This window comes from Protopterus annectens, chromosome 10.part0 (genome assembly GCF_019279795.1).
Source record: "Protopterus annectens isolate FY-2018-M chromosome 10.part0, PAN1.0, whole genome shotgun sequence".
NCBI classification, from domain to species: domain Eukaryota; kingdom Metazoa; phylum Chordata; order Ceratodontiformes; family Protopteridae; genus Protopterus; species Protopterus annectens.
In genome coordinates this window covers 668,893,051-668,905,974 of record NC_056744.1, presented here as the reverse complement: position 1 = coordinate 668,905,974, position 12,924 = coordinate 668,893,051, and positions in this window count along the sequence as shown.

Below are 12,924 nucleotides of genomic sequence, written 5' to 3'. Positions count from 1 at the left end.
TCAGCAGGGCCAGGTCAGAGACTGCCCTATAAGCCAGGCACAGGTCACCCCTTAGCAACCTGTAGGAGACACAATACAGTGACAGGGCTTTCAGTCTTTCTTCATAAGACTTATTTTGTGAACCCTGTAATTTCTTGGCGAGAAACCTCTGGGGTCTCATCAGTGGTTGCAGGTGTCTGGTGAGGTACATGCAAAAGACAGCATTGTACTCAATTATTGGTCCGATGAGGGCCGAGTATAATTATAACATCCTTAGATCTAGATGCAATGCGTTTACTTATAAGATGCGTCACAAAGAAGGTTTTCCACATGGTAGTCAAAGTTCAGATTGCTATCAACCTGAGTACCTAGAACACATACCACTGGGTCTACACTTAGGAGTGTGGTGTTTATAATGTAATTAGCAGGGATGTCAGCTTTCCCAAAGAGAATAATAATGCATTTTTTTGCATTTAGTTTAATCTGTGGCTTAGGCACCAACCATTTGTCTGTGTTAACCATGTTTGCAGTATATTAACATCATTGGGGGACTCGATTGCTTCCAATTTGTAATTGTCAGTGTACTTGGTCAGCCACAGGCTGTTCAAGTTTGCTTGGACTTCTGAGAAATAAATTCCAAACAGTAAGGGGCCCAGCACACAACCCTGTGGTATGCCACTGGTGACTGGTCTTTTGCTAGAGGTAAAGTCACCTATTTTGACAGCATGCATCCTGTTGGTGAGTTAGTTGACTACCGATCTGGTAATGTAGGGGGGTAATTCCCAATTGGGAGAGTTTCTCTATAATACCTGAGTGGGGAATTGTGTCAAATGCCTTGGCTAGGTCAAGATAGGTGGCATGCACTGTCTTTCCCTTGTACTGGGCCTTGGTGACTTTCTCAAAGATGTCAACCATGTTTAACAGGCACAATCTACCTTTAATGAATCCAAACTGGGTTGGGTCCAGAGTTTGGCAATTACCAATGTCTTTGTCAATAAGGTCCATAATGATTCTTTCCATTGTCTTGTAGATGAGGCTAATGAAGCTTATGGGCCTATAATTCCCATGGTCAGTTGAGGATTCCCCTTTGTACAGCAGGATTACTGCTGCTGTCCTCCATTCCACCAGAATATAGCCGGTTCACATGCTGTGGTTAAACAGGGATCCAAGTGGGTCTGCTAGGTCATGTTTTAAGTGATTTTATAGGCAATGTGGAAAGTTGTCTGGTCCCACTGGTGCTGTGTTTTTGGCATTGAAGAGTGCTGAGATGACCTGCTCTCTTGAGATAATAGGATGAGGAATGGTGGCATATATACTTTGTGGAAGAATGGAAGGGACAGGTGGGTGAAGTTTGCTTCAAATCTGTCAGCTAGCAGGTTGGCTATTACCTTTGGCTGACTATGGGTGGTGCCATCCACAACCAGTTCAGTGCAAAACTGTGTATTCCTTTTTAGATTTTGGACATAATGAATGCTTTGTGAATACCCTTAGCTAGGGAGGCTATTTTTGCTTCATAATTAGCTTTGGAGGACTTGACAAGATCTCTAATTTGTTTGTTTAGAGGGGGATTTCTTCCTCTGCTGAGCCCGTTTCCACTTGTTCTTGAACATTAGTTTCTTTGTCTTACTGTATACCCTGTTTATACTAGGGGCCCACCAGGATGTTTTTTTTTGGCAAGATCTGGTTTTAATTCAGCCTATTCCATACAACTACTTAAGTGAATATACACTGGTGTACACTTCTGCATAGGAGTCCCTGTTATCTGCATTTGAGCTGGCATTGAAACTTTCATAATATCACTTAGTAGGAGGTAATTTGTCTTTGAATAATTCTTAAGAATTTTTGAGCTTGGTGAGGTATCTGGTCTTATAATTACACTGAAAGAGACTGATTCGTGGTCTGAACGTACCAGGGAGGACATCACATGGGGGGCTGTAATGCTCTCTCATGTTAGTGAGTACTATGTCCAGGACATTTGAGCCTCTTGTGGGTGTGCCAACTAGCTATTCCAGTGCATTTGCATTGACAAAGTTGAATAACCTCAGAGCCAGCAAGTTTGTGGTTGTGTATTTCTCACAGGATAATTAAAATTACCCATGAGTAAGGTGATGGACGGTATGGCAAGTGACTCCAGTAAATCCAGATGTCTGGTATGCTTTTTCATTTTCATGGTGGGGAACCTATAGCTATGGGCCTTTGCCTATAGTTAATTGGACATGGACTAGCTGAAGAGAATCAGACTGTTTGACCAGTCTCGAGGTGTAATTATTCTTAAAGAAGATGGATACACCCCCTCCTTTGGTTTCATGCTTAGTCTGTGGTCTGAATGTATGAAAGACATTGCAGCCCTGCATGGTCAGGATGCTTTCTGCACCTTTGAACCATGTCTTGGTGACTGCACAGACATCAGCATCTTCCAAAGTGAGGAGTGCTTCCAAGGAGTGCAGTTTCTTGTTTAGACTCCCAGCATTAAGGACCAGTACCTTGAGTTTATCAAGAGAGGATTTTCTTATATTGGGAGGCTCCAAAAACCAATAAGACTGGACACTGCTCGAATACCAAATCCTTCTGTTTATTAAAAATAGACATACAAGTGATGAGAGCTTCCTCTGCCTCTGCCCTTCATCAGACAAATCCCAAAACCAAACCAAACAAAACAAAAAACATAATAGAAAAATGGTAAAATCAGTAAAAATCGCCTGTTCTTGGCCTGTTCTCTCATAGGAATAAACTTCATTATGGAAAGCCCAGGACTCCTGTGTGCAACTCTCTCATCCATTTAGATTGATGAGCTACCAAGTGTCTATATAATGCATTGCGGTGTCTCCATTTCAAAGAGAAGAGAGTGGCAAGACCTAAATTTTACACACACAGTTGGTCTTGTACATAAAAAAATAAAAACCAGGATTGACACTCCTTTCAAATCAAACAATCTTCCAGTCACTGGATGTACAAAAACACCCTACTTATCTACATAACCATGCGCCTTGCATAGCCCACATGGAAAAGTGCCCTGTTTAGTGATGGCCAGATTATCCATACTGGTCTTTGTCTTATAAGTAAATCTTTCAAGTTTTTATTTCTTTTATATCTAAAACCGGTTTATCACCTAGCATACCCTTCAAACTTACATCACTCAAACATCACCTATATTACTGCCATAAGTTAGTGTCAACCTAGAATCATGTCCACTGGCCCTGTCAAGTTGTGAGCTTGTGCCTGTATCAACGGTTCTCAGCCATGGTTTATACCTATCCTTCCTATAATTTCTGCCAAACTCCAACCTGTTGTTCTATCATAACCCCTGGTATGAAAACAGTCCTTCAGGGTCCCCAACCTTGTGCGATGCATCATCATTGCTGATTCTAGAAACCTGCACTATATTAGGAAATATGTGTCGAGGGCATGCTATCAAAAGAAAGTAAGGTATTCAGCAGTGAAGACATTTTCTGTCAACTGTACCCTGACATCCAGAAAGTCAATCTGTGTGCGTGAGCTGTTAACCGTGAACCTCAAAAATGATGTGGTGGTATGTAGGTAGGAGACGAAATCAGCTAAAGAGCTATATCGGGAGGCTGGCTGTTTTGACACTGCCTACAAAAGGTGCAATAGGAGTGGCTAATGCCTTTGCCAGTATCCAGTATTAACCAATCAATACTAAACACAACTTAATAGGTTAGGCACTTTCATCTATACTGTTGGTCTTCATCAGAACCTTATCTCTGCTAATCATATAAACATTGTTGTTGCCTTACCAAGAAACTGAAGGCTTTGCCCCTGCCTCGCCTTATTGATATGTGCTAACCCTAACCCTTTCCCTGTCCCTGCCCTTAACTCAAATGTCCATCTTAACTTTAAAAAAGCCCTTCCCATAGCACTATCACTAAATAAGTTTGCTTGGACACACACAAACACATGCAGACACAGAAACACACACACACACACACACACACACACACACACACACACACACACACACACACACACACACATGCACACACACTAAATCTGTCCTCTAACCTAACCTGATGCTAACGCTAAACACTCACAACTGCCTCACGCACACACTCACTCACTCTTAATCTAACCACATATCTAACTCTTATTCTAACTGTTGCCCACATACATGTGAGGTGTGTGTGTGTGTGTGTGTGTGTGTGTGTGTGTGTGTGTGTGTGTGTGTGTGTGTGTGTGTGTGTGTGTGTGTGTGTGTGTGTGTGTGTGTGTGTGTGTGTGTGTGTGCGTGTGTGTGCGTGTGTGTGTGTGTGTGCATGTGCATATATACATGTATACGTTTATATGTGTTTTTATACTATGAGATATACAACTACAGATAACGTCAAATGAATATTCCTAGTTATGCGTATAATTTCACACATGGATATATGTTTGAGTACAGTGACTCATGTGGTTGCAAGTAATGTCAGATGAATATTCCTGGCAGTGTGCCTATGTGCTTGGATAGCGTGAGGTACATAGATGCCAGTAATATTAAATTAATATTCCTGACAATGTGTGTATCTGGTTGGGTGGTATGTAACATGTGTCTGCTTGTTTTATTACTCTCAACATATAACTAGCTCATAATGAGAAGGTCGTTTTCTAGTTATAGGACATAAATAATGCTTCTCATGCCACATTTTTTCACATAAAAGAGAATATAATAGATTTAATATTCTGTCTTGTTGGTGTTAGACAAAAAAAAAAAAGAAAGACAAAAGCATTCTGGTCTACTCAGTGATGGACACCCTAACTTTATAGTCATTAAGTCTCAAGTATATTTCTTCTGTAGAAAGCTAGTTGACACTTAATGCATCATTTAAAGTTTATGCCACAGCTAATATAGGACTATATGTGATATCTCTACCTCCAGTAGTGTATAACTGATGCATTCACTACTCCATGAAAAAGGATTGTATAGATTGTTGATGTTTTGTCTACAGTTCATTTATTGTTGGCCTTTTTCACGGCCAGTTTGCAGATTTATAGTTCTGTTACTGTCTCAGGTATCTGCCAACATGGCAAAAATGTTGTCATTCACACGATTTCTGCTTATTCTATACTCACCCTTAGTGCTTTTTAAGTATTTGCAGTAAAGACATTGTGAATACAAATAACTGCTGAATGCCATGGAGTATGTAGATCAGAATATTACCACACTAGGAATTACTAACCACTTGCTGTCTCTGAGGTACTAATGGACTGAAATGACTAACTATGAATATGACAAGGTTTGCAAAGAAACAAATTCAATAATATTATAATTCATTCTCAATGCTGATTTCCCTAATGGAGACTAATGAGATAAGAGTATGTTTGTCACCTGTGGGTATGCATGGCAGATCTGCTGATATTCATCACAGGGGAGGAGCAGTGTTGACGTTCATTTCATGACCCATGCAATGATTGCTGGTGGGCAGACTGGGAGGGTGAGGTGAGATGGTAATGTAGGATGACACCTTTACTTAGCAGCAGTGTAAGCCCCTTTATAACATGCTGGATAGCTAGCTGGCTCATTGATAGAAACAAGGAGGTTAGAATCAGTCAGGCTACTTCAGTCAGTCAGGCCATCTCCACAAAGAGGCCAGTCATCAACAGTGGAGTTCTCCAGGGCTCTGTCCTAGATTCACTCCTCTTTTGCATCTACTTCTCAGATGTCAAAGCTGATGTCAAAGCCAGTGTCAAAGGCCTCTGGCTAACCAAGTTCATAGATGTTTGCAAACTGGAAGCAGTCACTGAATCCCCCCCCCCAGATGAAGCTAGTCTTCAGGAATGCCTAACACATACAAATGCTTTATGCCAAAGCCATGGGATAAAGCTCATCGCTAAGAAATGCATTATAGTATCTTTCAGAAAGTCGGCCACCCAGGGTAGCTATGTCATTAATACGACACCACTAAGGTTTAATTTAATTTAAAAGTCAGGGATTTGGGAACTCATGCATATAGTAACTTAACCTTCAACCAATATATGTCTAAGGTAGTAGGAAATCCTTCTGTGTTGCTCAACTTAAAAGCAAGGGCATGGCATCTGGGTCCAGAGAGATTATCATACCACTGTACATGGCCCTCATCACACCCTTCATAGAGTATAATGCCCTCTTGGGTATGTACCTGACCAGACAAATGCAACAAATGGAACATCCACAAAGGTTCCTCACAAAAAGAATAGAGAAAGTTAACACAATGTCCTACCCTGATTGTCTCAAGTCCTTGTTTGTTTATTTGGTATTATACAGACTTCTGAGAGGTGATCTTTGCCTGATATACAAGGCACCCCTGGACCCTGCTTTACTGAACCTTTTGCACAGCTGCAAAACAAACAGTATTAGAACTACTAGATTAAAAAATAAATAAATCAATTTTGCTTGCAACATTAATAGGACATATTGGCGAGACATGTGTCATAGAAAACTCCCTTTCTCTAGAACAAGCTCCCCATCCATGTGAAGCAGTGTTCCTCCCTATTCCTATTTAAGGTGCAATGTGGACCAATGGATGGGTAATCAAATTCTCCCCCGGTCTGGTGCGTATGTCTCTAATGGACTGAGATCAAATTCACCCCCGGTCTGGTGCGTATGTCTCTAATGGACTGAGATCAAATTCACCCCTGGTCTGGTGCGTATGTCTCTAATGGACTGAGATCAAATTTACCCCTCTTGGTGCAAGCATATGTCTCTAATGGACTGAGATCAAATTCACCCCTGGTCTGGTGCGTATGTCTCTAATGGACTGAGATCAAATTTACCCCCGGTCTGGTGCGTATGTCTCTAATGGACTAAGGCAGTCAGTAAATCACCCCAATATAAATTAAATTACCATCCCTATTCATCAGTCAGATTTAGTGAGGAGGAGGTTAAAATTGGTTTGGTGGGACTGAAGGATAGTGAGATGCCCTGAGAGTAGCTGATGGTCACCTGTGGGGAGCCAGAAATGTGCATAAATACTGAATAATCAAAGCTGTCTTGGATAGTTTAATTTTATTGCTAAAAGCCTTTAGTAACCTCACATGCAACACTGATGTAAACTCATTCATGAACATATGCTGTTAATAGATAACAGAGTAGCCAGGTACACTCCACTTAGGCTATGTTATTAAAATTAATTTATGAGAGGCAATTTGTTGACCAGCTCAGTGGCACACAGCACCTAACCTTCATACACATCAATGAAACAAAAGCTGTTTGTTATACTACTAACTGTCAAAAAAGGCTCTCAAATGAGAGTTTTAGCCAAGTGTGCTACATATTTTAGTATTATATGCAAGATTTATGCCCTAGCTTAGGAGATGTTTACATTGAGAAGGAGCCTCACCATGGACATTTGGTTGAACAATCAGAAACATCTTGCTACTTCACTGATGAAAGACATGGAAAAAGATAGCCATTGTGCAAAAACACATGGAGTCAGAATGTTTAGACAAAGTGATGCAATATAACACTGTGTTAACGGATTAAGAAATTAAAACAAAAGCATGCATCTGTTACTAGTTTTAGAGGTTGTGAGGCAGTATGAAATAAATATCTAAACATCTGTTTATAATAATCTGCTGGTTTATTTTGACAGCATCCTTTGCTCTGTTAACAAATGAAGGCTCAAGTTTAATAGCAACTGAGTACTGCTTTCCTGGTATTGAAAGACTTCATGCCTGAAGGGCCTGTGTTTCTCCCATAAAAAACGTTTCTTTGATCCCTCCAGGTTAGCTATTAACACACAAGCTCTGCAACAGTAAAATATCACATTGCACTGCTGAACTCATTTTACTTTATTGGCTAGTACCAGAAACCTCGTTCTTCTTGTCACAAACTAATCAGGAAACACATATCAGACCTAATATTAAAACAGTGATTCAAACTGCTGTTTAATACATACCCACTTTGGAAATGAATCAGTACTATGTACTTCCTGGAAAAAGGCACACATGGTTCAAGGCAGAATACATTTTATCTTTAATGGGGTTACAAAAGCATTTACAAATGCTACTTTTAAAGATTACTACTGAAAAGAAACAGTGAAGATTTTATTATTTTTTTATTGAAATCTTTGCCATTTTGTTGGAGTTAAACTATCTGCAGGTTTTCCTCACCAGATGAAACCTCACAGGAGAGTTTGGTAAGTTTACAAGAGACTTAATGAAGATCTGGAATCTCTCCAGCAACTGGCAAATGTTCTTAAGAGTATCAGCTCACGTACATCAGCAGCATTTATAAAAATGTTTATTTTCAGAAAAGGTAACATTTAAGTTGATTTTTGCTACCACCATAATGCTGACATAATTTGAAATACTATTTTCTGCATTATAAGTTGTTTAGTGATAGTTAACAGAATAATGGTGACATTCTAAGGAGTCAGTGACTTTAAACACCGCTTCCTCTCTTAGAAAAAATAAAAATAAAATTATGCAACCATTGCATCCAAATAACTTAGTATTCATTCATTCTTATTTCCATATGGAAAGAAGGCATATATATGTGGAAACAAACCCATCAGACCTAGATGGCCTCTTTATCATTACAACCATTCTGACATGCACTAAATTAGTAGAAATACGGTAATAAAATAGTGAAGTGCAAGTCATTTGCCATTGAATCTCATCAGTCATATTCCCGATGATATTAGAAAGTGAAAGATACCAGCCTCTTATTAATGTGACCTTTTGGAAACTGGACTTTTGTCTACTATGTGGTAAGATATATGAACTTTTATAAAATATGGAATTTTCATTAATGTTTAACACTTACATATACTTGATATACATCAGCCTATCTAAAATTTACCGTAAAATCCCTAATAAAATAATAACTTTCAGAATTCTTTCTCTTTCTCTTTCAATGTATACCACTTGGTCAACAGAAATAGATGGTTGACATGTGCAAGAAATCAACAATTCTTGGGTGGGGGAATATTCCTTTTCCCCAGGGTCTCTATGATCTTGCAGTTAGTATACATAATTATCATGGGGTATAATCCCAGCATGGGGGACGCAGGTGGGGCTTGTCCGATGCAAAAACACATGCTTTTATAATAGCCCACTCAAGGGCAATCCTTGGATCATGCACACATCATAATTCAGTGATTAAACATTTGTGGATTTTACTGTGTTTACAGGTGGGTAAATGGTGCTATTTCAGGATGTCGGTCTTTCGGAATATCGATCATATGGTGTCGGCCATATGAAAGTCAGCATTCTGAATGGTCAACATTCCGAAGTAGACCTATATATATATATATATATATATATATATATATATATATATATATATATATATATATATCTACATACTGTATATACAGAGTGAGAGATGATAATGAGAGAGACACACACACACACACACACACACACACACACACACACACACACACACACACACACACATGCTCGCACACAGATACATATTTTTGTAATAAATCCTTGTAGCTTTTTTAGAACAAATAACTATTTTATTTAAGTGCCTCCTGTGCAATTCCTTGCTACACACACACACACACACACACACACACACACATATATATATATATATATATATATATATATATATATATGTGTGTGTGTGTGTGTGTGTGTGTGCGCGAGCGTGGGTCCCCTTCACATTGCTGACACTTCAAAATGCCAACTTTCATATGGCCGAGACCATTTGATTGACATTTGAAATGCCGACATTGCAGAATCGGCATCTCCGTACAGTGCGGAATGGAAAGATTTCCATTCTTGCACTGTAGTGCGATATCGGAGTTGGTATATTTAAGTTACGGGGGGCTTGTCCCTCTTCTAACAGTCTTTAGGTAAGTGTTTATTGTTTTTTACTTTTGTATTTCATATGTTCGACATTTCAAATGTTGATCATATGGTCTCAGCCATATGAAATTCGGCATTTTGAAGTATCAAACTAGATATATATAAATTATATATATATATATATATATATATATATATATATATATATATATATATATATATCCTATATATCTCATCAGCCCAGTTAAGTAGAAGAAATGAAATTACACACCACTACCATTTAAAAATAAATATTCCTCCCTCAAAACAGTTAAGCACAACCTAAGTCAACTCCTCATTTTTCAACTTTAATCCTAGCATAATAAAATTACCACTTAAAAAATATGACCATTACAACCAGAATGAAAACTACACTACTAGTTAAAGGGATGTAATCCTAACTCACTAAAGAACACTAAAGTGCATAACAAATTATATAATTAACTATAGAAGTGACATATCCTTACATAGCCCTCACTGACATTAAAGAAAATTATATATCATCTAAGAATGAGAGGTGAAAACCACCCACATGACAGACTTTAATAAAAACATATGGATGATCTGGAAAGCACTATGTAATTCACAAGTTAAACAAACAATGCAAGAATGCTCTCCAGTTGAAGTAAATGCTTAATAGTATTTTTAGCCATCAAGCAAAAAAGACAAAAGAATGGATACTTAGGAAATGTGGGGTTTAGTCTACTGACTCCTGAAATACATTGCACTGTAAGATTACGGAACGCAGGCTGGAATTTATGAATGCCTGCTCATTAAATCAAGCTCATGTGCACAATGAGCAGGGATGGTCAATCAGTTTGTTACTCAAGAAACAGCAATACTTGTTTTATCTGGCTGCAAAACAAGGATTAGCAGCAGAATATAGCAGAATGAACATATAATCAGCTGTGCTGTACACTAATGAAACAAAAACACAGCAGAGTGATTCATACATGTATAAAACAAACACAAACCCATCATGCTAGCTTTGTTTAGCTCTGTAGTCCAGCACATACTGGAAAAGAATCACAGGAAAACTTTAAAAAAATGTTAAGGAGTTGCCACAATTTCTCTTCTCCCTCTCCCTTATGTCTGATACTGCTATTCTCTCCAGTAGTTCTTTACTTTCCATGATATGCCCACTGACTCTACCTAGACATACAGAGTGCTTCTCCATACTTGTCCTCTATTGTTTTTGTTGTCCAGCTTAAACCAAGTTCTCTCTGATACCTGTTTATCGAGTATCTCTCTCCTATATCTTTAGCTTGCCACTGCATTTGCCCTCACCATTTGCCCTGTAGTCTACTAAAACATGATGATCATACCTTTGAATTAGAAGTTAAATGTGACCCAAATTAGGACTCATTTATTCTAGGTTGGTTACACCATACTTACCTTCTTACTGATAAGTCTGCTGATTTTTTTCTTATGCCTTTGCCTCTAGAGGTCTGGTTCAGCCCAATCAGTTTCCCATCAATTTGCTCCAGCTCTTTCCACTCACCTACCCTACTCTACCCTACTCCTATTTCCAGCTACCCCTGCATACACTAGATTTATACTCTATCCCCTTTGACCACATCTCCTATTCCCCTACCTGACTTCCTCCTTATCCTTCCAAATCAACAACTACTTCCACTATATCTCCAAACAGCCTATTCATTTCATTACCCTCCACAAAGTAGTACATTATCTCCACTGCAATCACTTATTCATTCTATCACCTACTCATTTCCCTTCCCAACCACACTATGTCTCCCCCAACCAAAAAATACTCTACTAAGTTCTTACTCATTATTCTCTCCACTCTTTTTCTCTATCATATCTCCATTGCCACCTCTTTTCAAAGCTTTCTTATATAGAGACTCTCCCCATACACTAGTAGCTACCTCCAATTTGCCACTCAGCTACCTATTATTTTTATATATCTCCTTCACTTTTTCATCTTTCTAACTACACCCTGCATAAATTAAAAATATTTCCACTATCCACACCCGCCCTTAAAAAGAAAATAAAAAGCAACTTCATTTATAACCACCACATCTCTCTCAAATCATTGATTCTAAACCTACTGCTTTCTGCTGACATTCACCCCAACCCAGGACCCAACTACAACCTGTCTCCTGCTACTCACTCATCTCATACTCCATTCTAAACTCCCAGCACAAGCTTTCGGTCTTTCAAACCCACATCAACATCCAATATAAAGACCTATCTATTCTATCTATAAATATTCAAAGCATCATGAAAAAATTACCCCATTCCATGCCTGTATCTCCTCTACAACACCTGATATTCTCACATTCTCTGAAACCTGGCTCCTCAATTTCTAAAAATCTCTGCCAGTTCTATAACTTACCCCATCTCCATTTTAGTTAATAGAATCATTAAAAAAAACATTGTTCCTGACATCTGGAAGAAATGTTATGCCATGCTACGGCACAAAGGTGGCATCTCAAACAACTCCCTCAAATTTCTGACCTATTGCCATCCTGTCTGTCCTATAAAAAAATTCTAGAAAAATGTATTCATAAACAGCTCCTCGACCACCTTCTGGGAGAAAATCTCTCGAACCCTGCACAGCATGGTCTCTAATCAAAACACAGTACAGCCACTGCTCTGACATCCTCCATTAACTCTATTGTATACTCTCACGATAACAACAAGTTTGTCTCTTGCCTGTTTCTGGATCTCTCCAAAGCCTTTGACAATGTTTCAAACAGATTACTTCTATCTAAACTAACTACCTTTAATGTCTCAAGCCCTGCACTTTCTTGGTTCTCCAGTAATCTCATAATAGATTCTAAGCAGTTAAATGGCAATCTAACCTCTCTCCCTTCTTGCATGTACAAACAGGGGTACCCCTAATATTTAATATCTTTATCAATGACCTGCACTATTCCTCTCCACTATCCTCATCTGCTGCTCTGACAATATGTCCTATCTTCACACCCTCACCCAAGACTCTCTGCTCCTAATCAAAAAATGGTTAACTTCCAACCAACTCCTACTCAACCCCATGAAAACTAAGCTACTCATATTCCTCCCCAAATCTCTCCAATATCTTAAACCTATCTTTACTGTCTTCTCCCTCAACAGCACTATCATCTCCCCTGCACCTTACACAAAACTCCTCCGTGTTATTATAGATGGCCAGCTAAAGTTAGATGTACA